Source organism: Molothrus ater, chromosome 8 (genome assembly GCF_012460135.2).
Source record: "Molothrus ater isolate BHLD 08-10-18 breed brown headed cowbird chromosome 8, BPBGC_Mater_1.1, whole genome shotgun sequence".
Classification (NCBI taxonomy): domain Eukaryota; kingdom Metazoa; phylum Chordata; class Aves; order Passeriformes; family Icteridae; genus Molothrus; species Molothrus ater.
Window position 1 is genome coordinate 21,777,116 of NC_050485.2, and position 26,470 is coordinate 21,803,585.

The following is a 26,470-nucleotide window of genomic DNA, read 5'->3' on the forward strand; positions in this document are numbered from 1 at the left end:
TTCATCTCAGAGTCCAGGGAATCCATCCAGCCTGGTACCACCCTCAGAGCCCTTTTGGTAATGAGCTCTTCTGCTTAATTACAGATGGTGGGAGGGAAGCTGCCCTGGCTGCATGAGTTGATATTTCCACCTTGTGATTTCCTGGCCCTGGTGTTCCCTTTGCTGCGAGGACCAAAGCTCCCCTGTCCTGCTCAGCTCCAAAGGCCCTGTCTCTGCACCTCTGTGGCTGGTGCTGCTGCTGGAGATATTCCTCTGGCTCATCCCACATAAAGCAAGGCTCTGCTGTGGGAACCTTCTCAGGCTGTTTCCTACACATGCCAAGAATTAATTTAACTTTTCTGCTGTCGTCTTATCTTTTTGCCTCAGCCATCTTCTGGCTCTGCAGACTCTCTGGCAGCCTTCCTCCTTTTGATGTGTTTGAAAAAGCTTTTATTAGTTTTAAAGGCTTTAGTAAGTTGTTTCTTAAAATCTTTTTTATTTGCTTTATTATGCTCTTACATTTAATTTGCCAGAGTTTATGCTTTTTCTGGGGGTTACTTTTTGGGTCTTTTTCCCTGGCAATCTTTGTGGAGTACAGAGGGGAAAAAAGACTGTTCCTTACACTGCATTGAAGTGGCTCTTGGGGATTTGTTTCCTGCATAAGTGTCCCAACCTGCCCTTTCTTCCCTGTGATCAAAGTCTGTATCCGGAAATCTCTTCTGACAAGTGCTGTAGCATCTCTTCCACTCCCAGCCCAGGATCCCAAGGGGCCAGTGCAGTGCAGAAAAATGTGCAATTACAAGAGGACCCAGTGTCACCACATGGGTGCAGAAATGCATCCTGGCTGCAGTAACACACCCTGCCACAGCCACATCCTCAGCCTGCTTTCTCCCTCACAAAGAGGGTGATTTAGTGCAGCACCAGGATGTGGAGGTTACTCCACAAGCAAACCCTCAGTCATTGTTTCTGTTGGGCTGGGCAGAGCAGTGGTGTGTTCCTCTGGTGGTGCTGGAGGCTCACTAACCTTGCAGGAAAACTCTTCAGTACAACCCACGTGATGGGCATCGTGCACACCAATCCCGTGCAGCCAGAGGGTGTTTGGTGGCTGTGTCCCACAGCATCCTGCTGACCCTACAGCGGGGCAGGGGCAGACAGGCTCCTGGCTGAGAGCAAGCAGTGCTGCTGTCACCCCCCACACCCACCACAGTCACCCGGTGCTGTGGCAGAAGATCAGCAGGAACTTCCAGTGAGCACAGCCCAGCCAGCCTTCAGCAGTATCAGCTGTGTCTCCTCCCCACTCCTGGCCTCCAATCTCCTCCTTGATGTGATTTTCTCTCCTCAGCCCAGGACTGTGTAGCTGCAGAATTTAATCCTGTTCTGTATCGACACAGGAATGCCTCCATCACCAAGGTGGTGATGCCTAATTTAGGTCATATCCATCCCCTCTTGCATTTCTGGCCTCTGATCTGGACACAGTTTATCTTAGTCCCAGCAGAAGCCCACCTCTGAGCTAGCTGTGCCCACGTCCCCAGGCACCAGCCCTTGTTTAATTTGCTGATGTAAGGTATCTTGATGTGTAATTACGTATTGCTAATTGCTAATATTTAAGTTCATATCCTCTTTTCTTCCAAAGATAATTATTTTGCCATTCTCTCAGCCTTCTTTGAATGAACCACTGGTGGTTTCTTGATTCATGCATGACATTTGATTACCTTTTCATAGGCGTATCTTACTTAACTCTAAGTGTTATTAGCATCCATAAAATTACCCACCCTGAAACACAGTGAAAATACAATGAAAGCTGTAGTTTCAGTGAATTCTAGAGAGTGTGAAGCCCAGCAAAGGGCTGTGTGTCACGCAGCCATGTGTTCCCTTGGGGCAATCACGTCCCAAACCCCAGAAATGGTCACAGCCACTGCTTTAAAAAGCTCATGTGTGAGTTACCTCATGCATTTGGGCCGCTCACATTGCCTTTGTAGCAGGAAAGTACACGTGCTTTTCTCCTTGTTGAATTTGTTAGTGCTCTGAGCAGTTTACAGAAACAACCTAGACAGGTTTTGCTGTTAGTGGTGCTCCTGCAGTCCCTCTGTCCTTGCTCAAGAGCACAGCAAGGCTGAGCTTCTGCTAAGTGAATTAGCCAGCTTCAAAGCCAGCTGTTTTGCAGCAGCAGAGCTGGTGAATGGTCTTTTTATTAGTGTTTGCATCACATTTAAGCTGCTTTAAAATGGCAGATTTAAGTTCCAGAAACATGAGGTTTAAGGAGTGTATGCTTTGCAGAAATGCTTACTGAGACCTTGGAGAGCAGATCCATGCTGGTGGCTTTTGCAGGCTTGGAGCAGCGCCATGTGCTTTGGCACACAGTGGCATTAGTGCTGCCTCCTGCCTGTCTGCATGGCTGTGGAGCTTGGAAGTGCCTGGGGATGGGGAGCCCTCCGTGGCACGTGTTCCCTGAAGTGACTTCTGAGGAAGAGAGCCTCCAACACCGTAATTCAGTGCCAGCCACTCCAGTACCGTTTGTTTTCATGCTGTTTGGATTATGGACTCTTGACATGGGAGCACAGTTCTCTGGTAGCCCCTCCTCAGGCACTGAGGGAGTTCTACTCCCACTGACACAATCCATGAACAGAATGTGAAACTCAGCCTGTGCTAGGGCTGGGACCTGAGCTCCCACGGGTTTCTGTCCTTGGGAGGGGTTTCTCTCACTGAATGAACAGGGTGGTGGAAGAGATGAGGAGGAGAATAGCACTAGGTGTTATGGCATGTCCTCACTTCAGCTTGCTGCAAGAAAAGACAAATGGACTGTGTGCACCCCGGGGATTTAGCTGCCACAGTGCATCTCTCATCCCAGCAGATGTGCAGGCTTCAGCTTGCTCAGCGTCCAAGTGTCTCAGTGTGCAGCTAACTGGAGACAGGCAGGAAATTTTGTATGCTCAGAAATAAGCTGGGCATTGTATGCAAAAGAGTGTTCCTGCCAGGGCAGTTCAGGTATTTGGGATAATAATGATAGGAAGAGGACTCTTGGGGCTGGTGGTTGCAGTGATGGCTGGAGGCTGCTTGGGCACATGGGAGCTGCTCCAGTTCCCCTGGATTATGATACACACATGGTGTGGGACTCGGGGGTGGGGTGGGTGGGTATCATATTCTGAGGAGAAAAAGCAAGGTTTTACTTCAAGTAACTTAATGAGTGACAGACAGGTACAAGTCTTTGGCAGCATTATAGAGGGCAAAAAGATGACAGCTAGTGGAGCTATTCATACACCAGAAAGCCTGGGAGAAAATGAAGGGATATGGGAGGCTAGATGCAAATAGAAACCTCATGCTTAGGAAAAAGCTGTGCTTGCTCAGCTGGAGAAAGCTAATTTCTAGGTACTGTTAGTGCACTGCAAGCATCACCCACAGAAGTTCATCCCTATCAGGATGCTGGTGCCTCCTGGTGTCTGAAGGAAGTTTCTGTTCAAGCAGTGTGGAGGCAGACACCTTCCGTGCTTTGGCTCTATGTTTTCATTGTAACATTAGTGTTCCTTTAATTAAAAGTCATGATTGAAATTAAAATCGCTGTTTTTTCCCTGCTGACACTGATGATCTTGAAATCACTTTTTTTGTGTCCCAAGTGCCTCCCTGTGCTACTGAGGAAGAACTGTGCCAGGGACCCCAGGGTCTGCTCCATCCAGGATCCTCACATCCACTCTGCATAAGAAATGCACATAAAACCAGCCCCGAGTCTCTTTTTATTTCATGGTAACATTAGTGCCTCTGTTTCAAAATGAGGAAGACACAGCTCTGCTATTTTGTGACTTACTGATTTCATACCTGTCTCTTAAGTGGCTTCTTTAGGAGGTCCAAAGAACCTATAAAACCTTTGGTGATGGTAACGAGTGCCTGGCAACCCCTGAATCTGAAACACCCTCTCTGCTATCATGCTATTTATTAAGCAACTCAGGCTAATCTTTTCCAGGAAAGATGTTTCTCATAATCTGCCAATTCGTGTTACTTTCTTAATGACTAAGTCCTTGCAATTAAGTGGGGGGGGGGGGGGGGTGGTTGGCCAGAGTTAAGTTGGAAAGTGCTGTCAGATAAAAGATGCACAGAAATGATAATGACACAGTTATCATTAACTGGGGTCCTTGGCAGGGACAGCCCCCCCAGTTTCTGAGCAGGATGGACAGAGCAGTGTGCTTGCAGCTCATCTGACATGACTTCTTTGGGATGTAGGGTGAGTGAGGTTAGTGGTGAAGAGCCTTGAGCTCAGGTTTAGCGCTAAGCAGGGCTTAAGTGACAAGTTATTTCATTAACCTGCCTAACCCTATGTGTTTACAATGGTAGGGTGATGGTATAAAATTACAAAATGCATCATCATTTAAAAATCAGGTTTGTCCTGAAGTTTGCAGTATCTTGGGGATCTGAGCTTGATTTGTCAGTCACTGACACTCCCAGGACTGAAGTGCAGCTTCTTGGCTTCTCCTGTTCTTCAAACTGCTACTCACAGCAGAAATACATGACCTGGGCCTCTTCTACCTTCTGTGCCCCGTTTACCCAGCCACGTTTCCCTGGGTGGGCACTGGAATATCATGAGTGCCATATCATATCATGGCTGTCCATGTGGAAATCTGTCCATTTTTGTCTCCTCTTAGCTCTGGTTCCCTCATTAATGTTTCTGCTCTACACCATCATGAGACAGAGATAATTGGGTGAGTCATAAATCACTGTCTGCTCTGGGAATTGTGAAGTGTGTATTTAAATGCCCAAGAATCTCATCTCATAGTTGATATCTTTGTTCACATGTTGACAGCTCGTGATAATCCAGTTATTCCAGCTGCCCCATGTCTGAGGCTCCCAAAACCTTACATCATTTCTTTCACCCTATCCCAGGAAACATTTAATGCTTCACTGAGTGGACAGCAATATAAAAGTGGATCATTTGTTTTCCATTTAAGAAAAAACATTTAAAATCTAATGTTTTTTGCTATTGAGTAAATTCAAATTACTGAGTTCAGTGAAGGTGGCTCTAGGAGGTACATTTGGCTTTGTGGGACAACAGCCTTGATGATGTGATGACCTTTTCTGAGCTTTATATGGATTGAGGTTTTTTCCAAGGACCATTTTCTCTGCACTGATGTGTGACTCTCATGAGAACAGGAATGGCTCTTTGGGTGATGCTCTAACTGGAAGTTTAAACCCTCTAGAGGACAGAGTTTGGTGCAATCTCCATGCTCCTCTGCTTTTCCCTCATCACTGAGAGTTGTCTTTACTCTTTACTTCTTCTTCCCTGGGCTCTCCATGCATCTTAGAGTCTGATATTGAACTGATTCAACTTGCTGTTTCACCTGGATGAGTGAAGGTGGTGGAGAGGAAGAAACTCCACTGGGTACCAAGAGGTGTTGGGTCCTTTTTGTGAAGGAGCCTTCACAAACTTGGGCAGTTCAGTGTATCAAAAAAACAACTAAAATGTGGATTCATTTGTGTGGTCTCATGAAAAAAAAAAACCACATAATCTACTGCAAGGTTTCTTGATCTAATGACTTGAGGTAGAACAAGAGTCAGGGTCTGGAAGCCAAACCCAAAGAATTCCAATTAGAACTGGGACACAAATATTTAGCCAGCTACATAAACTACCTAAGGAAAAAAAAAGGTGTTTTCTCTTCGTCTTGTAATGCTTTATATTAAGTCTGGCTGCCTTTATAGAACTATGGTTCAGCCAAATTTGAGTTATTTGGCTCAGCACATGTATAAGTGGTGAAATACTATAGTGTGTGATGCACAGGAGGTCAGACAAGGTGATCTGATGGTTCCTCCTCCTGCAGAGCCTCTACAAAGTTTTACTGTGGGCAGAAGGGTGAGACCAGTTAAGGTGTGGTGCTGTGACTCCATCCATATTGTCCTGGGATTAGCAGACATCTGTGTGCAACCCTGTCTCCTGTTCCTCTGATCTTGGGGAGGATGCTCTGAAGAGAAGCTGAAGATTTGCAAGCCATCTATAAAACTGAATTCCCATATTTTTGGGTTTTTTCAGCCAGCACTAAAGCCATGAATGTTCCAGCCCACATATGAGTTTGAAATGTTCCATCATGTTTTCATTATTTGTTTAAAAATGGCAATTGTCAAGATCTCTTTTGTTCTAATTACCTGATATTATAAGGCTTCAGAGAAGCTCTTTGTGCTCTCCAAAATTTGCCCTTGTGATGTGACAAGTCTGAGTTGTGCAGCAGATGCTTTCAGAAGAAAGTTGTTGGCATGAGTGGCTGAAAATAGAAGCTTGTTTACAAGGCTGGTTTTGCATTATCAGCTGTAGTGCTCCAATAATTAAGGCTGTGAACCTAATTAGCTCAACACTCCATAATTCTCTTCTGTCTCTCCAGGGGCTTGTCTGTCTACAGCTCTGTTCTGCTTCAGTTTATGCAGGGAACATCTTTATTCCAGGGCAGCTGCCTTAACACAAGTGCCACCTCAACTGCCATGGATCCCATACTCCTTCTTCAAGTGCACAAACCCTCCACAGGGCTTTCTAGAGAGCCCATACTGAGATTGTTTGGCTGCTTTTATTAAAACCATACAGGCAGAAGTACTGATCTCTCCTGAAGCATCAGCAGAACTGAATGATGCCATTGTTAGTACTGATTGAGAGGGTGCTTTTACACTGGCTTCAAACTTGTGTCTGTTCTTAAGTGGAAAATGTTTTTTAATGCTGAATAATGTAGTAACATTTCTGGCCAGCGCAGCCTTTTTGACAATGAAACATTGCCACGGACTTGAGAGCAGCACATGGCTGCTGCTTTCACCTCTCCCATGTGGGTTAGGTGTCCTCTGAGCAGGTCTGAGCCCGTGCATGGGATGGTTCTCTCCATGCCTGACCCACAGTGGCCTGCTCCTCAGTGACACCCCTGCAGCGCGCCCGAGCACGTCCCGGGGCTGAGACACCCTGTCCCTGGGCATTGTCTTCTGTGTATTTCCTGATCCTCAGAGCCAACCCACGCACAACTGGGAGATGTTTTCCTTCTTAAGTGCGTGAGTTCGAGCTGTTCTGACTATCCTGTGTGCGCCCTTCCTGTTTGGACAGACACTTGATACGTACACCTCAGATGGAAAGGGCTGCACATGATTAAAACACGCCATCCAGCCACAGGCATCTTTTTTTCACTCTGTCTTCCCCACGAAGCAAACCTGAGGGGTTGTAATGATATTTAGAGTTTATTGTGCAAAATACTGAGTAATTCTTTAACTGTTTTAGATGCAGAGAGACAGATGTAAGGTGCTCTGTGCTGACATGCTGTGCCTGCCTGGGTTGTGGCTGAGACTTTCTATGCTTACACTGAGTTACTTTCTATTTCTGCAGAAATACCTTGGCATAAAATCATCAAATCTTCTTGATTTATTTGGAGTTAAAGTTGGTATGTTAACTGATGAGCTCTATCTAAATACTTGTCTTTTAAATTCGCTGGACTCCCAGGATAACTAATGTTCCAAGGATAACTGATGTTCCAAGTTGTTAACATGCTACATTGACATCTCCCTTTAATTACAGGTCTGTGATGAAAGCCTGTCTCCCAGTGGGTGTGTAACTCTAGAACCTGCAGTGGTTCCTGGGATGTGATTAACAGCTCTGAACCAAGGCAGGATTGCTCCCTTGGACGCACTGGTTCTGCCCGGGGCGATGCCATTCCCACAGCGTATCCCACCTCACTGGTGCTCGAATGCAAGTGCAAATCCATACTTGCTTCACTCCTTTAAGAACAGTGCCTGCATGGCACAGATGCCTTGAAAGCCAAGGTAAAAGCAGAAGCTTATGGGCTGGGTTTCATGAGCCCCGTTGTTAAATGGTTACACGTGACACGACTGGCAGAACAGCAGCAGCCAAAGCAAATGTGCTGCACTCCTTTCTTCCTTAGCCTTGTCCATACTCCGTGGGCTTCCTGCTGCACACTGCCAGTTGGCACATGGCTGGGCAGAGTGGCATTGTCCCCACCAGAACAGTGGGGAATGGGACTAACCTTTTATCTTCCATGTTGTCTTCCATTCTGGTTCACAAATGCTCCAGTGAGTTAATTGCTAGCAGAGGGAGTGGGTAGGGAAGAGCCATGTGCAAAAGAGGAGAGGATATTTTCGTCTGGGACTGAGACAAGGACAGGAGCTGTGAAGAGTGGTAGTACAGAGACTCTGGCCCTGCAGAGGAGAGTGCTTGTGATGGATCTGTGGAGCTGCCGAGCTGGCTCACCAAGCAGAGCCACAAGGGCAGGTCCAGAGCTGTTATGCAGAGAGCATAAAGGCAAAATCTGCCACACTTGTAATGGATAATTTATGATGTAACCCGCATAGAAACAGAGCCACTCCATTTTGTGAAACAGAATGTCCTCTAGAAAATATTTGCACTTAGCTATTACACGCAGATACAAGGAAATTCTTTCAGGAGGGTTTGAGTCTAATAAAATGGGAATGTGTGACCTGGCCTGCATCATTATTTGCCCAGTTTTATCCTTTTGTTATTATTTCCAAATGTGGAATTCTCATTCCTGACAATGCTGCAGGTGAAGCTAGGCCAACAAAAAACAACGGTCTCCCACAATTACAGGGAGCACCTATTAGGGCTGTAAGGAGTGCAGCAGTGCAGGCCAGCATCCAGAATGGCCCATGTTCCCAGGAGCTGTGCAAATGCCCCTGTCAGCACCCAGGAGCCCCATGCCCATATGGGTGCAGAGGTGCTGACTGGCGTGGTCGGACCCCACAGGGCTGGCAGTGTTTGCTCTCAGCCCTCCCCTATGAGCAGATGGGGTGCCTGGGCCAAAAGAGTGCAGTGTCTGGCTCTGATGTTCTGGGATGCAACAGCTTACAGATGGCACCATCCCCTCCTCCTCCAGGACACAAATCCTCTGGGAGGGGGGCCGGGGCTATCTCTACGTGCTTGTGTTGGAGTGTTGGTCCTCGCATGACGCAGAAGACAGAGCTATTGTAAGCACACCACTGGCAAGCTCCAGGGTTTTTTTCTGCTCTAATGTTTATAATTTTACCTAGCAAAAGATCTCCTTTTATAAAATGTGAATGTTCCCACTTCTACGCCTGCCAGATATTACAACTGGGAGAGCTGGATCCTTCAAGTGTGTCCTTGTTTCTAGTTATAAAACCAAATTTGGACACCAGCATACAATATTTGCAAAGGGGTTTCCGTTGGTTTTGTGGCACAGACGATGCCTGGTGTTAGCTGGTGGTCAGTGGGGTTGTGGGCTGCAGCAGAGCCACGGCTAGCACAGTGTGGGGATGCTGGGGCTGCACGATGAGGAGCAATCAGGATGAATGCAATGACTATTCCCCAGAATGTAAACAGCCTTGCAGTTTAATGGCTCTATTTACGTTGATGGAGATCAGGAAACACACTTTGTTATTTTAGTCTGAATAAGCTCATGCAGATGGTAAGCAGAAGCAACGTGTTTGGAGTTTCTGGAGTACTCTGACAAGCCAGGTCGCACATGAGTGTGTTAACCTTGCCTTTGAAAAGCTCTTGATTTTTATCTGCTTGTTTACCAAACTGTCACAACAAGGCATAAAACCACAGAAGACTAACATGCTGATATGAGAAATGTGCAAGTTCTTGGTAGTGGAAGAGGAATAGGAGCTTTCTGCTCTCTGTTAAATGCAACAACAATTCATTTTTCTTCTACAAACCTTGGAGTGAGCTGTCGAGTGGAGAGACAGGGCTACAGGAAGATGTTCCATGCGACAAATTGCTCCCTGCTCCCACCACCTCCAGCCCCCACAGATGTGAGGAGTGGGACCTGTCAAGTTGCTCAAAAAACCCATTTTTATTCTATTATTTATGGGCACCAGTGAGTTCCCTCTTCCTCCTGAGCAGAGACTTCTTGGGCCAGCTCCCCACGAGCTGGTGCTGCAACTGCGAGAGCCGAATGAGTTAAGCTGTGCTCGCTGTTCCAAGTGGGAGCGAAGAGCCATTGCAAAATGTTTTTTTCCCCTGTTGGCTCTGCATGTTGTTTTAAAATTAAATTGGTTCTGGTTAGCAAACAAGAACAGGACAGCAAAATTAAATTTTCTGAGGAATGTTGTGAATCCTGTGTGAAAAATAAACCCCAAAATATTTTTTCCCTCCTGCACTCTTTGGCTTGCCTTTGTCCCCTCTTTGCCTGCCATGCCTCCCTCCCTGCTCCCTCCATGGATTTGTTGGTGGGTGGCAAGGCTGGTGTCCTCATGCTGAGGTGCTGAGGAGACAGGAGTGTGTGTTAATAGGAGCTGGGATATCATGGCTTGGCCATGGAAATTTATTTATTTTCCCCTTCTGCTTATTGTCTCACATCTTCCTGCCTTGCTCCTTTGTTCTTGCTGAACTCCCAAACCACTCTCTGCCTGAGGGACATTGATGTTCCCTCTCTGGCAGATCAATGCTGTGCAGGTCTGGAGAGCACCTTGGATGTGTAGAGGACACAGTATTCATTTCAGAGGCAGAATTGGACCTATGAAGTATAACTCACCCCCATGCAGATGACTACTGCTGGCCATCTGCAACACTTCAGTCTCGCTGGAGTTCAGCTCAGACTGCACTGGAGGAGCTACACCCACACAGGGCTCTGAGATGGACAACAAAGATTTCTCCCTGTCTGCTTCCATCTTCCTTATTTATTTATTTGTGTGCAGATGGAAAATCTTTGACACAAATTGGCACTCCTCAGATTCTGTTCCTTTGGAAAGCTTCTGCAGCTCTTAAAAGCTTCTCCTCCATTTGGTCAGCCCTGCAGGCTTTCACTGTGCACTTCATAAGTCATTTCTCTAGTCATTGCCTCAGTATTGTGTCAAGTCTTCTTGGATCTTTATTTATAATTTGGCGTGAGTCTGTTCTGAGGGTTCAGCAGACTCTCACTGTTTTATGTGAGCTAGGACATCTTGCTTTCAGATCTTTGGGTGACACAACAGGTTACTCTGAGTTGAGCTTCATCATATTCATGGTGCATGTGATGTCCTGGGGCTGCCGTTGTATCCTGGCTCCTGCTATTGCTTTTATTTGGGAAGTAAGGCTCCTGATGCCTTCTATCCTGGCTGCCCTGCACCACTAATTCTTGGAGGCCAACCATGGTGTGATTGTCCATCCTGTACTCTTCTCCAGCTATCTCCTTTTGGCCATTGCTGGAGAAGGGATGCTCAAACAGTCCTCCAGCATGACGTGGAGCAATCACCCAGACTCACCTGGCTGGCAAAGACATAGAATGTCAGACAACAGGTCTAAGAGAAGATTAAATGTCTCTTGGGAGGCAGCATGAGTCTGCTGAAACTTTGCTTCCAGGGAGCACATGGGGATGGGTGCCTTGTCCCTGTGAGCAGTGTTTTCTGGAGAAGGGCTGTGTGTTGGACCTCTTGCCTGGAACAGGGCTGGCCTGGGCAGCCAGGGAGCACTCCTCCCTCACCATCAGACCATTAGAATAAATAAAACAGCTCCACTTATGCTGGATGAAATCAAGTCTTCTGGATCGCGGCCTAAACACGGTCAACAGCTCCTCTGGGCCCTTGAGCTGCCAACAGCTTGCACCTCCTAGTGAGTCTGTCCTTGGGAAGGAGCCATTAGAGGCTAAGGAAACTCTGAAGATCTCCATCCTTTGAGAAGTGGGAAATCACCACTGATAGGACTTGCAGCATCTCTTGTGTCAGGGAATGGAATACACAGGAAACACAGTGGTTAAAGCCCAGCAGCCATGCAATGTCCCAGGCACTGCCTTCCTGGAGCATGGTCATCAACACCATTTCCAAAACTCCTCCAGGGCACTGTGGAGGCCGGGTTGCCCTTCTGCTCTCTCTTTGTGGTGCTTAGATTGTATTTCAGTGAAGAGCCATCAGAAAGCTAATTAGGTTTTCCTGATTCTCTGATAGTTGTGGGCTCTTGTTGTCTTTGCATTCCCAGGACTTGTCAGCACTGGAGGACCAAAAAAATTCACCTGAAAGAAATTACTATTAACTAGGACCTGACAGACCAGCTCAATATATTTCTCCCTGATGCTGCCACCTCTTCTAACACAAGCGTTGCCTTTGTGCCTTTCTTGATTGAATGGCCAGAAGTGCTCTAGAAAGATAGAGCCTGTTTCTGCACACATGTGCATAAAATACTTCACATTCCTTCCTTAATCACTAGAGATATCTGCTTCTTCATTGCCATCAGTCTTTGTGATCAAAGCTGTTGTGTTGCACAGCAGCACATCACCACCAGATCTGGTCAGTGCTGCTGGGAAGAGACCGAGGCTGTCCGAGTTTGCTGCTTTCATCCTGGGCACCCTCTGTCTCTCTGTTTTCTCTCCAGGAGGTGATCCTGGTGGCTGACTTGTCCTCCTGGTGTCCAGATGCTTGCCCTGTTTGTCCCACTGGTGCTGACATAGCACAAGATCATGTGGAACCCTTGGTCTGTGGTTTGGGCTTTTATAATTTTATCCTATCGCCTCTCTTTAAATAGGAATTCCTTATGCTAAATTTTCAGACTGAGGGTTTGAAGAGATGACTTGAAATCTGAGTGAGAATCTGTTGAGTCATTTCTGAGTGCTGTGAGCATATTTCTCAGTTCAGAACGTGGAGCATTTGTCAGCTGTGCAGTAATGCACAACAAGCCACATTTTGCAGGATGAGGCTTCCAACATGCACAGTGTCAGCAGTATATGTAGCAAGGTCATTGCTAATCTGGAAAGTAAATGCTTTTGAAGCATTTCCTCTCAGGACAAGACTTAGTCTTTTCTTCCAGCTGCTAACACCTTCCTTCCTGCTCAGAGCAAGCATAACCTTCCTCAGACACAGAAAATTTCCTGTTCTCCACTGTTAGAAGCTTTCATCCCTCCTTTGGTGTCTCCCTTTAATCTCCCACAGAATGCCATGGTGTGTCCATCTGCCTTTCACTGGGCTCACCTTTTCTTGCACTTCCCTCTCCTAATGCTGCCCACATGGTTCCAATTTACCAAAGGTGGGAGCCACTGGGCATATCCCATAAGTAATCTGAGTCATGGGATTTTCAGGTAGAATTATTTAATTAGAGACTGCCAAGAAGTATGGGGGGATTTATTTTAATAAGTTGATTTTAATATTTTCCATTAATTTATTTTTCATCAGAGATTATGCTATATCCAGAAATAAAACCATTTACTTAACTAGTGAGATAGTCAGTTAAACCCTGAGAAATTATGCTTTTTTTAGATCAACCTTTATCCCCAAGAATTGTCTCAGAAGGCTGTCTGCTCTGGCTGGGGCAGAATCCCTTTCAGAGGTTTAACAGTGGTTATTTGTTTAGCTGAATAAGTTGAAAAGTCTGACAAGTATATTGCAAAAACCTCAGATCCCTGTCCCAGAAGGCAAGCCAATGACACCATTAGCTTAAACCAGCACCTCATATGCTCGATTTTAATATGACTCTTTAGCTCCAGAGTTTGATGTATTTTCAGTTGAAGGATTTGTGTTTCAGTAGTGAGAGGGGAGCAGGAGGGAGGGCAGTGCTGTAGGTCGCTCAGCAGTTGGGTACACATACATATTAAAAGCCAAGCAGAGGATCTGCTCATGAAAAGAGCCAACATCTGACATGTAAATCCCTTCCAAGAGTGGAGTAACTCACAGCACAGCCTTTTGCTGTGTGTTTAGCTGAGTCCCACATACCACGAGTGAGTCGTGCTCTCCTCTGCCTCTTCTGCCTACGTGGCTCCCTCTGGTTTTGACACTTCTAGGCATGACACCACTAATGGTGATATTTGGAGCTGCTGTCCTGGCAGGTTTTGTAGGCACCCTCCCCATCACTGCAGAGACCAAGGATGTGCCAGCCAGTGCAGAGGAGCTGTGTGGCAGCAGTGCCTGCAAGGTGGCTGCTGTGAAATTTAACATCCATCCCATCCAACTCCATATACCTGCAGTGTTGATCCACAGGACTGGGCTGGCTTTGGGTTATTTTCCAGGAGTATAAAGAGGTATGGAACTTAAAGGGAGTTCACCCAAGGCTCTTTGGACGTTTATATCACTATGGGTCATGCCCGTCCCTCCCTGCTCACCTTCAAAGAATGAACCTGCTCAGGTGATGCCTCCATTGCACAAGCTGAGAGTATTGGGGACCAGGGGGTTAAAGCAATAAATATACTTCCAGTATATTTACCAGGAGTAAAACCACTTCAGTAAAATACAGAATTATTGCAAGAGGGCGTGTTGATAGTGGCAAAATTCTGGGTGAAAAATGCAGAAAAGGTATTTATTGAATACATATGAATCTTCTGTATTTGGCAAAACAATTTGACACAGACTTCATAGTGATTTTTAAGCACTTCTGTGGTTTAGGTTTCCTAAGTGGTCTTTCATTTGTTCTGTCCTTCTTCAGGTCTGCTGCTCTTTCACAGTTCAGATTAATGTAACTAACAGTCACGTCACAGTTAATTGTCTCAATGAAAACTAAAGAAAAGAGCTGTTTCCATGTCAATATGTTGCTTACTCTTTTGCACCAGTTACCAATTGATATTTTCCTTTTTCTTCCTCTAATTTGTACATATTTGCAGGGTATTTTCCTGCTGTTCTTTCTGCTGCTCTCTCCCCTGACCCACAGCACAGCTGTTGCCTCTCCATGTCTCACTGGTTGGGAAATGCTGTCTTAAACTCCCTTCCCCAGAGATCCTCTTGACCTGTGCCCTGAATTTGTTCAAATTTGCTTTTTCTTGAAATACATTATCTTTAATCCGTTTTTCTTATTCCTTCCACTGCCTTAAATTGCTGGGCTTTCTGGTTTTGTAACCACTTGCACTCAAATTTACTTCCATTTTTGGACTATTAGTCAACTTTCTATATCAATAATGTTCAAGTAATAAACATCCCCTCCCCTGTTACTTTCCCTTCTCCAGAGCAACTTTTCCTCACACAGTCCAACAACTTGTGTCTGGGACCTGCTCTGCTCTGTCTTTAGCAGATATCATGGTAATTAAAATTACTAGTTCCTACCAACTCCAGTTATTTTAGCTGCTTTAGTCAGACACTCAAATAGATGTCCTCTGTGTTCTGTTTGTTATTAATGAAGTTCTGTGGGATATTTTCTGTGCTCCTTTTATTTTTCTTGGTGCCTGGAGACACGCACCTGAGTCTGTTTCTCACCTCTTTTTGAACCCCAAAATATTCTTCATACAAAAAAACCCAATCAACCCTTCTATTTCCTTCTTCTGTTTCCTAAGCAGGTGACATCCTTCCACATCAGCATTCCCTTCCAACAACCTTTCCATGAAGCATGTGTGAGGCTGTAGTTGTTTAAGTGTGTCTTGTTTGTTCTCCTGGCACTTAAGTGCAGACCAGGCTGCTTTGACTCTGCAGCTGGTGAGGAGGAGAAGGAATCTGGGCAGACCTGTGCTCTCAGAACAAGTCAGTTGGTTCATGAGATGCTAAATGCCCCACATAGCAGAGGTTTGTTCACAGAGCTTGGTAAGGCTTGTAGACAGCAAAGAGCCAAAGAATTGATTGGAAGCTTGGAACATCTTGCATTATTGTGAAGATGCTGAAGACCTGCAACAAATACAGCTTAGTGTTAGAGGAGGCTTGACCTTAATCTTGAGCTATCCACAAGAAACAAAAATCTAGCAGGGCAAGAGTATAGCAAGATCCAATCACTAGAAAACCAAAACAGGTAAGTTTGGACTCAAAGCCAGGTGCCTATTTTGACCACGGATGCTAAATAACTGCAAAATCTCCCATGGGGTAGACTGATTTTCATAATTGCAGCAGATTTTAAGCTCTCAGTGGGTACCTTTATAAAATAGCTGATCTGTCCTGCTAAGGGACTGGGTTTGACTTGTACACTCCACATGTGTGTCCCAGGCTGCCTGGTGCAGGACATCATACTAATGATGCTGGTCTTTTCCAGCCATTCATCTGTGCCTCCAAAATCAGGTTCAGACTCCACCCTGTGTGCTTTGGTACAAGATTCCCCCAAAGATTAGCCGGGGAGAGCTCCTGCCAAGCCGGGTCCCTCCAGCTGAGCCATATCTGAGGGCCCAGAGGAGCAGAGAGAGCCAGGGCCAGTTCCTTCAAATATTTTACAGATTAGGGCCCGGCTCTGGGGTCTGTGGGAACCGGTGGAGCTCTGACCCCGGTGGGCTGCGGTCCTTGTGCAGCGCTCGCAGTCTGCCCCGGTGATTGCCGCGCTCCTCACCCGCCAGGCTCGCCCGCTCGCTGCTGCGTTCAAACGCAGCCACACTCGCACTGCAGACGAGCCCTCTGACATTATCCGAGTGCAGCTGGAGGCATCTATTTTGGCCTTGAAAATGCCTCTTTCTTGGCAGAGCTCTGTGTTTATTATAATGCTGTCTGTAATGTGCAAAAGTACATTTCTGTTTTAACTTCCTTCTTTATGTACTAAAGAGTGTGGTTTTAATTAAGGATTTCAGATTGAAACATTTCCGGTTTTATGTGTTGTTTTTTTGGTTGGGGTTTTGGGTGTTCTTTTTTTTTTTTTTTTTTTTTTAAAGACAGTTTTCAGTTAAAATGTTTCAGAGTTTTGAAAAATACCAGATGCCCAGCTCACAAAGTGTGTGAAGAGCCCTAGTCACTCCCTCTTGCTCCAAGGGAAGTCAGCTGCTCCCTGGCTGGGTGGGAGCAGCCAGGGATGGGCGATGGCGAGAGCGGGGTCAGCGGGCAGGGGAGGATGCTCTGGCACTGGGGCAGGGGATTCTAGCACCACACCATGCCTGCAGCCCCTTGCACCATAGGAAACACTGACTCAGACCCACAAAACACAGCACCTGATTCTTGTGGGTTCTGGGTTTGCTTCCCAGTAGCAAGAGGAGCTGGCCAGATCCCTGTTTAGCAGCAGAGCGTTCCTGCTGCAGCACCTGACACTGAGGGACTGCAGGCATGCCCCTGCCATCCCCTGCAGCCACCAGCTGCAGTCCCCACCCATGGGAAAGGCAGTCAAACAACTTGTAAAGTAAACTGATTGTTCCGCTGCACATCAACTGCCTAAAAGGAATAATAAAAACAAGCCAGATTTTAACTCTCCTGGTAGTAGAAGAGTTCAAAAACCATCTTATACAGGCACCCCAAATTTTTGAAAACATCAGGCAATGAAAGTTATGTTAAAACCAGGTTTCTTGAGCCAGTCCCATGATTTTTGTGAGTTTGACTCATGATTTTTGAATGTTGGGGTTTGGCAACACTGAAGTCCTCAGTTTGAATTTGTTCCCGATGTGGTAGTTCAGGCTCCTCGCATGACTGATCAATGTCACTCTGCTCTGGAGCAGCCAGATCTGGGGGGTGGGAGGCAGAGGGCCTGGTACAAGGCTCTGCTCCTTCTGTGGCTCCAGGGATGTTTTGGGTTGGGTCTGGCTTGTGTGAGGCTCTTCTGAATCAAGCTGTGTGTCTGCCACGTGACAGCAGCTTAGGCAGCAAAAAATGGAGTATGGCAGCTGCTGAAGGGGATTGGTGAGCTAGATGCACAGCCTACCTGGGCTAAGCATTTTACTGAGATTAAAGGAGCATGTTAAAAGCATGCTTTGTACCTGTGCATCTTTCATCCCTGTTTAGCCATGCAGCATCTGCACAGGGTGTTGCTCAGCCTGTGCTGCCCAGCTTGGTTTTTGCAGGGAAGTGCTGAAAACATCTACCCTCTTGCTGCAGTTAGTGCTTCAGGTGCTGCTAGAAAAAGTATTTCTAAAGAAAACCTCTGCTTTGCAACCGTGGCAGATTGAAAGAAAAGCATGGATGCATTTTACCTGAGCAGCAAGTGATGCACGGGGTTCCCCTCACGGCTGTTGTCATCTGCCCTACAGCTGGCAGGAGAAGGTGAGTGTGGGGACAGGGATGGTGCAGTACTTGCCTTCTCACTCTGCCTTATGTCACAACTTCCAGCTGAACCAGAGAGCCACAGCCAGGGAGCTATGGCATTATCCTCCATGTACCTCTGTGGTTTGGGCTGCGCAGGATTTCCCATGTCTGAGAGGTCAGACTCTGTCACAGGGGGTCACTGGAGGTCCCCCTCCATGTGGCTAAGGACCAAGTCACCTCCCCTGGCAGCACAGAAGTGGCTCATGTTTGCACCTGAAGCCAGCTTTAAACTCAATAAATCACCATTCTCCCATCCGTGGGTAATGCTCTGCAGCTGCCCAGGTACCCCTGCCTCAACACTCCCCATCCCAATGGGATTCACAGCCCTGTCCTCCCTGTGAGTGGCCAGGGAGGGCGTTTGGTCCTCCCTGGCCACTCACAGGGAGGACAGGGCTGTGAATCAGCTGTCCCTGTCCATCTCTAGCTGCCTGCCATTTGGGAGCTTGCTGGGAGCTTGAGGAGCTGACCACTTCTGACCTATTTGGGAATGCTTTTAAATTGTTCCAGAAAGTGCACTTTGTTGATAAATCACAGTGATTGCAGAGAAGTGTTTTACCTAAACCATGTAAAAGAAGGAATGAGCTGCAGTGCAGCACTGCCAGCTGTCATTGGCTTTAGAAACACACATCATAGATTTTGTTGCTTTTCAGACAGCTGCGCTTATAGCTGTTCTTATAGCCATATAAAACAGTCATTCTGTCAGCAAAGGTCTGGCAGTGGGGCTGGGTTATGTCTGCAGCCGTGCTCCTGAGCCTGGCAGGTTTGCTCCCTCCACACGCACAGGTAAAGCCTGGAGGGAGGTACCTCTGAGGCAATGGGGTAACCTGTCCCCAGAGTCACAGCTTTGCACGGGATAAAGAGCAGAACACTGAGCTGTGCCCACCACCTGTGCAGGGGATGGTGCTGACAGGGCTTGTCTCCAGCACCCCTGGTCATTAGGAATGGGTAGTTCTCACACTGAAATGGGTTTTGGAGGGTTTTACCCCAAGCCTGCTGTTGCTGTTCCGAAGTCTGGCTAACTGCAGGTCAGGTTCACAATCCAAAGCTGTTCTAGCAGCATTCACAGATCAGAGCCTGTCTGCTGTGGTCCATACTATTTGGACTTTGGAGCTAAAGCTGAGAGTCACAGAGACTGGAATTAGATTTTTTAAATTTCCTCAAGAGCAGGAAGATAGTGCTATCAAATTTGAAGCTTTTCACAGGATCAATATATAGCTTTTGATAAAACCTCACCCTTTTCTCCTTTTCCTATGTAAAAGACCAGCTTTAAATGCCTGGACAAAATAATATTTGAATACTTTCTGCTCATTTTATTTGCATGCCTTTATCCAAAATGGCATGACTCAAGCAAGCTGCTGACCTGACTCACTGCTGCACACACAGTTTCCCACCAGCCCCCTATGCAAGCAGTGTCAGGGAGATGGAATTGCCACGCAGGCTGTCACTGTCTCTTGACAGGACAAGCTGCCTCCCACGGAGGGCCCAAAGACACCCAATGCAGACACTGCTGAGCACTGAGGATGATGATGAGCTGTACCCACGTTTTCCCTGGAGTAATTTCCATGGCTCAAATCCAGTTGTCTGGGGTGGCCAAGAAGATGTGGAAGAGCAGGTGGTGCTCACAGTCTTATTTTCCCTTGCTCTGTTCTTCTGCTCCACTCAAATATGTAGCACTCTCCCTGCTCACCTCCATTTCCCTCTGAAACTTTAGAAGATGCTGGATTCATCCCGATCCAAAAGGGAAAATTCCTTAAGTTATGCAGCAGGAGAAAACAGCTTTCTTAGCTGTAACATGATCCTGGTTTCTTCCCAGACATCAGACTGGAACAGAGGGTTTGGAAATTGCCCCTCTGGCCATTATCTGAGCTTTACAGCCCTTGGAGATTGAACCCAGATCCCACATCTCTTCTGAAGCTCCATGTCAATTTACACTTGTTCCTAGAAACCATTACTGTCCTGTGAGCTCTTTACCACGCGAGGATTGAAAACAGAGCTATTCTGCTCATTTGAGCTCTCTTTTTTTGCACGAAGGCAGAGCTCAGGACTCATTCCTTTTTCTCACCATCTGAGGATTAAGCCCAATCCTGACTGTTATCCAACCTCGATACCATTTACACACTGAACCCAATGCCTATGGCTTTTATCTGAGCCCTTAGAGCATTTGGAAACAGGCCATGCCCCTTGTCTGGTATCAAAAGAATTATATTAATTTGGGATTCATTCCACAAAATGAGGCTGTCAGCCAGACTCCTTAGCAATTGGATATTGAACCCAGACCTCGTGGTTGTCTTCCAAGTTATATGCCAGCTGGGAACTCAGCCCACAATCCATGGCTGCTGGCCAAGCTCCTTATTGGCGAGAGATTGACACCAAGCCCCCAGACTGCTATTTCTGTGCGGCGGTGTTAAGGACTAAACCTTGCTCACGTGGTCAGCATAATCACCTCTGCGCTGGCAGTGAAATGAAAAATCTAGTTAAAGACCTGAATGAATATTGAGGGTCAATGTTCAGCTGCTTAAAGACCAGGGATGATGACAATTCCCTTGGAAAAAGGCCCCCTTGATACTCCAAAGGGAATAGCCCAAGATCCCCCATCTGTCCTCCAGCTGGATATAAAATCCAGGTTCTCATTAACACAGTGTGCAGCGTTTCTTTGCTGGCTGGCAGTATTAAAGCCAGTTCCTCCAGCTTTCAGGTATTCTTCAGATGGGATTAAACTAGATCCCTTTTCTATAGCACCATTAGGCTCTGCCAAAGCACTTCTTGTCACTCAGAACAGACCTCCAACGTTGCACCTTGCCTTGGAGCAACAGGAGAGCCTGGCAGGTCAAGGAGAGCAAGGGACAGTTCTGAAAACCTCAGTCCTCTTTGGAGGGCATTAGGAGCCTGACCAGGCTGAGAGATCATTTCAGGTGAAATGTGTATCTGAGGCAAGTAAATTTTTCCCTCCAGCCAGCAATTTTGCGCAGGAATTCTTCAGCATCTTTATACAGTGTGGTTTTACTGCATGGCAAAATGCTTCAGAAAACCAAATCAAAACCAAACAATTTCCCAGCTGGGATGGTCATCGTTAAAATGCAGTTTCGAGCAACTGTGTGGGTTTCTGGGTAGCCTTGAAATCTCAAAAATTCTCATTAAGCAACAACTTTGAAGGAATGGCTTAGCATGCAGCTACAACAGGAAAATCTTCCCATGATCTGGTGGGATGTTACAGTGCACATGGACAGTGTGGGCTGTTGCTTTGCCTCTGAACTTGCAGCGATGGTGAAGGCTGATCTTTGGAGCTCTAACTGGGTAGATTGTGGATGGGGGGGGGGGTTCTGGTCACCTTGTCTGACACCCTGTTGTGACTGGGGATGCAATCCTTTGAAAGATTTCAAGCCAGTGTTGCAGACCTGTCCCATGGGTCTGGAGTTACTCTAATTGTCTGTTGCCTATCTTCTGATTCATATTTATTTGCTAAGAAAACATCAAGTCCTTGCCACACACAAGTGGTTTTATGAGGATTTTTGATGCAAGAGAGACGGAGCAAATGGGATTCAGATGACTGTGGTGCAAATTTGTTTGTAAATAAATTTTCCATGTACCCACTTGTTTTTCTGTAAGTGGGAATATCTTTATTTTTCCATTCATTGCTCTGACCAGCCATCTTACTCATCTCTAGTCTGAACAGCCCGTACTGCCCTTTCTGTCCCCTCCCTGTAAAGTTCTCTTTGGGCTTCTCTTTGCCGGGTCTTTCCCAGTGCCATCACTCTGCTGTCTCCTCCAGGGTGCTCAGGGGCAGGGGATGCTGCTGGCTTCAGTGCTGGCACAGGAGCTGTGTGCAGGGATGCTCCAGGCTTGCTCAGAATTTATGGGAAAGGCAGAGTTGAGCAATATGTGTGACTAGTTGAAATCATTATTTCTAGAGCTACTTTTTTTTGCTCTATCCACAGAAGGGTTCATCTGTTGTTCACTGGATTGGTCTCTCAGCTAAGCTGTGGGTTTGGGAATTGTGCTGTGAGCTGCTCACCCCATGCTCAGCTCTCATCTCACCCTCCTCAGTGCTTGCATACTCTGTGCAAGACATGGATGTGGTGAATGGTGGGGATAGAGGGGGAACAGGCTCTTCTTCCCCATCCTTCTGGTTGCCTTCCCAGAGTTACAAAAGCCCCTGGCACACCATGGGTGCCATGTCCTGCCACCCCTCAGCCCACTGACTGATCCCAGCTTCCATCTCAGCATGCACATGAATTTCCACTCTTCATGCTAAACTCTGCCAAAGCAAAATTCCTGAAGCAGAATAAAAAATGTGGAAGGCTTTCAAACCCAGAGATGCTTGAACTTACCAAACAGTGGTCAATACTGTGCTCTTTTTATAAAGGCTCTAGTATAATGTTTAATTCAGTAACTACAATTGGAAAGTCTTTCCAATTATTTTAAACTGCCAGAGATATTTTAATGTGCCTCAGATTTTGAGTTGGCATGCTACAGAGTTAAGTGCCATCCATCTTTCAGAGAACATTAAAATTTAGCCTTGTATAAAAAGAAGAATAATGGGAAAGAATCCCAAAGGACGTACTTGTCCCTTGAACCCCACCATCATTTGTGGTTTCACAGACACCTTCTGCATTTTGAAATTGTTTGTCTCTCTCTGTGCAGGGTTTGAGATCAATACAAGCACTTAAAAGCTTTAATTTCTGTGCAGAGCTTCATCTGAGGGCAGGACTGGGAGCAGATCTCCACTGGTGGCCACCCAGCCATGCATTGCCAGGCTGTATTCACTCCCTAGATGAGTTGAAGCCTCTGCAACCAATGATGTAAAAGTTTGAGAAATCACAAATATCTTCTGATTTAATTTTTGTGCCAGGCCTAAGTGGTCTCTGTCTCTGACTACTGGCTGCTGTTTGACCCAAACCCACCAAGGCACCACCCCAGTGAGACCCCCCCCAACACTGCTGCTGGGTGTGAGGGGATGAGCCTGGGGCTTTGCTGCCTTCGGGCAGCCTCACTCCAACTACATGAGCATTATAAAGGGAAGAACATGACTCTCAGCATCCTTGCACATTTCTTTTTCTTTTTAATTTTTTTGTTACTCCTTCTTGCTGAGCTGAAGTGGCACATGAGTGCTGAGCATGTGCATCTCTGCACTGGGCAGAGGGGAAGAAGGAGCAAGGAGAACATCTTATAAATCTAGTTCTGCTCTATTAAGATTCATTCTGGTATGACAATGGCTTTTTCTATTGAAGTGCTTTGTGAAAGCCTTGCTTAATGATCTGTTAGCTGGGGAAAGGTTAAATTCCTGTATAATTTTCTTTGTTTGATGAAGAAAAAACAGTGCAATTATCCAGAATTCAAAGTGAGTTTTAGCCAGCTGTTAATAATACTGTGATTCCTCATGTTCTCATTACTCAAAAGTAATGTTGCCATCCCTAGTCATGGCAGTAAAATATTTATAGCATTTTCTTATGGCCTTATTTGTACATATGGAGGACTGGACATTACTCAGAGTCTTCTAAATAGGCTTCTTTTTGTGCTTCTTTTTGTGCTTTAGCCATCCATAGAATTACTTGGTTTGAAAAACACCTCTAAGATCATTCAGTCCAACCATTATCCTAATGTTGCCAACTCCATCACTAAGCTATGTCCCTAAGTGCCATACCTACACATCTTTTAATATCTCCAGGGGTAGTGATTCAACCACTTCCCTGGACAGGCTGTTCCAATGCTTGATAATGCTTTCAGTGAAGAAATTTTTTCTTGTATCCAATCCAAATGTCCCCTGGCACAACTTGAGGCTCTTTCCTCTTGTCCTATCCTTTGTTGCTTGGGAGAAGAAGCCACCCCCACCTGCTACAAGCTCCTCTCAGATAGTTCGTGGAGTGATGAGGTCTCCCCTGAGCCTCCTCTTCTGCAGGCTGGATATCCCCAGCTCCTTCATATGCTCCTTACAAGACTTGTGCTCCAGACCTTTCACCAACTTTTTTTTTTCTTTTTTTTCTCTCTCTGGAAATGCTCCAGCACCTCAACACCTTTCTTGTAGTGAGGGGCCCGAAACTGAGCACAGCACTCAAGGTTCAGCATCACCAGTGCTGAGTACAGGGGGTCAGTCGCTGCCCTTGTCCTGCTGGCCACACTGCTGCTGATACAAGCCAGGATGCCCCTGGCCTCCTTGGCCACTTTAGCACGCTGCTGTCGTAGACTGCACGACAGTATTCTTGTCATCTAACTGCAGCTGTCTGCAATGAGGGTTTTTGAGGCAATCATCTCAGAGGTGAGAGACATCCCTTTAACCACTAATGGTTATCTAGCTTGTGCAAACTGATCATCAAAACTCTGCCAGGATCACTGCACTGGTGCTTCCAGGTTTGCACTATCCCAAGACAGTTGGCAAGAATGAAGGAGGGAAGTGGATTCAGTACCTGCTAGTCTTGATATCAAGAGTGGCCATTTTAACAATCTGGTGTGATGCAGAGATGGGTTTTTTAGTACTTTTCTGCTCTTTGTAGCTTCAGTGCAGGTTATAGGTCCATCTGTCCTGGGGGACCACTGGAAACGTGCAGGACTGAACCCCAGACATCTGTGTGTTTCTCCTAGCTCACTCCCCTGATTGCTGAGGTTTCCAGCTTGGAAAGTCGTGGCAGAACATGAAATACACGTGGCATCTCTGCATCCAGGCGCACGGAAACAAAATAAGTGTCATGGGGAAAATATAATTTCACAGTGGCAGGCCCTGTGTTGGGATAAACAGACGTCTTGTTTCCTCTCATGGATGCATGGAAAATCAATTCCCAGTCTTCTGCAGTGTCTCCTAAACGTGAATCAAATTCGCTTTTGTAGTACAGTTGTTTTGTGCCAGTGAAAAGGTTTCATTTCCAGCAGGGGAACTGCAGGTAACACCTTTTTTGCTATCCTGTTTTGTCATTTGGGTGTCTATCTTCTCCTCTTTATAGGAATCTCATTTCAACTGCAGCTTTTTGCCTGGGGGTCTGAAGTAAATCAGTAATAAGTAACTGTATCTGTCTCTAATTCACTAAACATCCAGAAAAACAGCTAATGTGCCTGAACCACTGGGATGAATACATTAGATTAATCTAATTCAGCTACTTTTCACTCAGACAACCAGTAGCGTTTTGAAAAAGGTTGTGGAAGGGAGTGAGAATTTCTCTTCCACATTTTTGCATTCTTCTTCTTCTTTCCATAACTTTCCTGTGTTGCATTAAATGTTAGCTATTCAGTTAGCTTATTTCCTGGACCCCCTTTAAAACTTTACTTTAAAGATAAGTTTATTCTTCTCAGAGCTGAGTCTGTATTCACTGAGACTTTCAGTGGCCAGGAAAGGCAACAGAATAAACACAGACATGTGGTGAACAGCTTATCCCACCTGGAGCGAGCAGCTCCCTCTTATTACTCTTCCACTTGCACCTCAGGTGGGCAGCATGGCTACAGGAAATCTTGGAGCATCACTGCTGGGCTTAGAGCAATTCCTTGAGTGTGTGGTGGCCTTCCCTATATCCCCTTCATTTCCCTTGGCAAAGGTGGTGCATGCTATCATCCTGGTGCCATGGCAAGCCTGATGTATCCTCTGCTCCTTTATGCCCCACTTTTTTTGGAAATGTGCAAATAGACCCAGAGCAGGCTGCCTAGACCCTTCACTGTAACAACAAATTACTGGAAGCTGACCTAGCTGTGAGTATTTCTCACCGCAGTCCAGCCTAGATAAGGGTTACCTCAGTTTCTGGAGAGAATTCCATGTGCAATTCTTTGTGTACAAAGCCTCAGACCCATCAAGGTGTAAGGCCTAAATGGCTGCTTTGCTGCCCACCAGTCCTGCTCTCCTGTCAGTCGATTGCTTCAGTGTGATTTGTTCTTGGCACTCTCCTGTGGCTGTTGATCATCTCCTTATATTTTTTAAGTGCTGACAAGCAACTTGGTTATTTGTCCAAGTGTTTTTCTGGGACCTGAAGCCAGCCTGCCTACTCCGTAATTCCCAAGCGCCTCCTTCCCCTCTTCTGAAAGGGGAGCCTATGGTCTGCCCTCCCTGGCCCCCTGGAACCTCCCTATCCCTGGTGGCTCTTCACAGTTAAGTGGTTGCATCTCCAAGGCTGCTTCAGGAAGCTTGTTGAGTGTCCTGGGATGCAGTTCAACAGGCAGGGATGATTGAAAACACCACAGTTATCTAATTGCTCTCTAACCAAACCTCGCTGTCACGTGAGTTTCTGTCCTGCTAACACTGGCATTAGCTTCATCAGCAATTTGATTGCTGCTGTTGAGTTTTTAGGGAAGTTTTCATTAAAAAAAGGGCATTAAGTGTTTTGTCTCTCTGCCCTGTGCTAATGTTGCAGCTCCCTAAAGAGTGGGTCAGCTCTTTCTTTGGTCTCTCCTGCTGCTGCTGACTGGTGTCCCCATTGCTCATTGAGGCCGCAGTACAGGGAGATGCCAACCAGGCAGTTTTGGGGCCAGCAGATAGGACACAGATTCCTCAAAGCCCCCAGCACCCTGGGAGGGCCTGCTGGCAGCAGGGTTTGGCCAGGCTGTCACTAGGCAAGGAGCCTTGGGAGCAAAGACCAGGCTGCTGTGGGGTGCAGGAGAGATGGCAGCTTTAGGGTGGTGACTTCCTTGTCCTCTCCCCAGACACTGCAGGGATCTGCTCTGCAAGGCAGAATAAGCACAGGAAAGGACAAACTTTCCTTGCCAATAGCAGATGAAAAGCGAT

At 46.4% G+C, this 26,470-nt stretch overlaps 1 protein-coding gene across 1 annotated transcript in view; it reads left to right on the top strand.

The window, feature by feature from the left end:
• HPSE2 (heparanase 2 (inactive)) overlaps window positions 1-26,470 on the top strand; it is a 104,766-nt gene that overhangs the window by 44,126 nt on the left and 34,170 nt on the right. The window lies entirely within an intron of this gene.